Raw genomic sequence first — 2,933 nt, 5'->3', positions numbered from 1 at the left:
CGCTCATTGTTCATATAAAAAAAAAAAATTTTTTTCCGTAAATACAAGACATAAACTCTATTCTGCATTGTAAGAAAGTATTTTAATACTAGGGGGCTAAGCCCCCTTCTCGCTGATGCTCACCAATCCCTATGATTGCTTCGCAATAGTTTCTGTTTCTTGGCATGAAACAGATGAAATTATTCAACTAAAAATATAAGGGTAGACTATATTTGAGGGTGCCCCTTGACTCCCGCCAAGTTGTGATCACGGTTGATCGCCAAGCTCGGCCTTGTTGAAACTCAAACTTGATTCTGATTGGTTTAGATTTTAACGTTATTTTTAAACTGTCAACGGTATATGTAATTTCAGAGGTCCGTTTGTTCTACGTTGGATACCGACTGATAGTGCTGCTTTTGCTTCTGGTCTTTAAAATGCTACGGTATATATAAGTTTCAGTATGATTTGAACAACAATGGGAAAAAAACAGTGATTGACTGGTGTATGAATGAAGGTTTAATTAGTAATAGATATAAATGTCTTGTTTGTGAGAGTTGTTTTTTTCCTTCTCTTTCTGTGCTTACTCCATTAACTTTTGTTTCGATTCAAAACGCATTTTATTGGGTTTATTAACTTTGCTTATATTGGGTTCATTGCAATTCGCCGATGTTTTGTTGAAATTTTCCAACGTTTTATTGAAGTATCATTATGTTTTGGCCGCCATTCCTGTTACCACGGTGTTCCGCAAACAGGAATGTAGAAACATAAGTCGCCAATTTCGCCAAGGGGCACCCTCAAGTATATTTTTACCAAAATATACGCACAAAAAAGAACACTTGTGCCTCCACTTCCAACGATTAAATATTAATCTTATTAATCTTAATATTAATCTATTAAGATCTATAAGTGAACATAAATCATTTTTCTAAGTAATCATTTTTTTAAATAACATTTAAAATTAAAGGCATATTGTTATAACAAATTTAGTGAGTTCACCACTGTAATTTAATATTTTTGTTAAGTAAACAGACGGATGTATTGTAAATACAATTTTTGCATTCATCACTTTGTGCATGACGATGAAAGTTAAGTTTTAAATCATTTAACGAATTTCTTTAACCCTAATTCATAATAGCATGTTAATGTAATTTGTACCCAAAAATAATAATTTCAAAATGATTAATAAGATTAGACATCGATTTAAATAGCATTATCTTAAAATCTAACGTAAAATAATTACATTATTCTTATAGTAATAATGATAAAAGCAATCCTCTTACGCTCTTCATTTAGAAATCAAATCAAATCAAAAACCTAATAATATCAGTGCAGGTAATTTTAATCTTTAAATTAGGGGAACTGAAATATTTATAGGAAAATAATAACTTTATAACTTATATCAATTTTATGCTGATGTCAACCAAACCAATGTGAAAATAAGTGTGGGAAAACCGGATCCTGCCATGTGATTTTCCAGCCAATAAAAATGTATGGACAACAATGGAAAACTGCTACACCACCAAGTAAGACATGGTTTGACAAAGACTAATATCAGAATTAAAATCATATACATAAATGTTTGAAAAAATGTCTCGAAGCTTGGTCAGTTGAACAATCGATAAGAAATAATATCCGAGTTGCAATTACATTCTCAGAAAATCCAGTACACATGCGTGAAAACAAAAGTAACACGAGGAAAAAAAAAATTTTGTCGTGTTTAAACAATTACTTGATCCTGACTAATTGCCAGGTGGGAGGATTTCAAATGTGAAATTAGGTCTGAACTTAAAAACAGATTTTTTAAATGTCATTTTTAACCGACTTTTTGTCGAAGTTTTAAAACCTTGTGCATAGCAGTGGTCCCGCAAATGGTGTGACAAATTTCTAGAAGAGTTAAGGCATCATGATTAAAACTGTGTAGAAACCACATATCCGCAAATGCGGTCATATGCACTTCCTTATTATGGACTGTTCAAAAGAACAACAAGAACAGTACAACCCTAGTGGCGTATAAGAACTTCTCTGAATATGGATTCCTATGCAATTTTAATTCTGATTATGAGCCTAGAAATCAGCATTTATGCGACCCCCTGATATATATTACGTTCTTAAGCTTGTACATTTTGATAAAATAAAAATAAAAATGTCGTTTGGTTTCTTAAAAAAATTAGCTTGGAGAGAGAAGCCAGTTGTAGATTAAGTGTAATAAGATTCAGTGTAATTAATATGTCCCCTTAAGAATTCAAGTCAATATTAATCAATACTATATCAAAGGTAAATTTGGCTATATATATATATATAAACAAAGTTACTTATTACGTTCTTAAGCTTGTACATTTTGATGAAATTAAATTAAAAATGTCGTTTGTTTTTTTAAAAAAATTAGCTTGGAGAGAAAAACCGGTTGTAGATTAAGTGTAATAAGATTCAGTGTAATTAATATGTCCCCTTAAGAATTCAAATCAATATTAATCAATACTATGTCAAAGCTAAATTTGGAGACTCAAAAAAAAATAATGAAATTGACTTGGTACATTGTTTTTAAGCAAAGTTTTGCTAAATTTTAGGTGGCTACTTCTCTAAACAAATTTTTTTTTCTCCTAGATAGAAAACACTATTCATTTTAATACTTCACGTGATTGATGATTTTATTGCGGTTAGAGTTTTTCGAAATCGAAACTGATGGCTGGTCTAAAACAAAAAGAAACGACTTATAACCTTGATGAAAAATATAACTTAATCGGCTTTTCACGTATTTGAAGGTGGATATGGTGCACTGTAACAATGTTTAAAGCATCTTAACTAATACTGATTCTTGAACTGAAATTAGTTTACTAGTAATTTTAGAACATCACTCAAAAAAAATTAAGATTCTTTACAAAAGAATATTTCAAGAATATTTACCTTCAAAAACACGTTATTTTTCTATATTAAATAAATATAATACTAACTTT

This window comes from Parasteatoda tepidariorum, chromosome 6 (assembly GCF_043381705.1).
Source record: "Parasteatoda tepidariorum isolate YZ-2023 chromosome 6, CAS_Ptep_4.0, whole genome shotgun sequence".
In the NCBI taxonomy this organism is placed as follows: domain Eukaryota; kingdom Metazoa; phylum Arthropoda; class Arachnida; order Araneae; family Theridiidae; genus Parasteatoda; species Parasteatoda tepidariorum.
The sequence above is the reverse complement of the archived record's forward strand: the minus strand, read 5'-3'. Positions refer to the sequence as shown.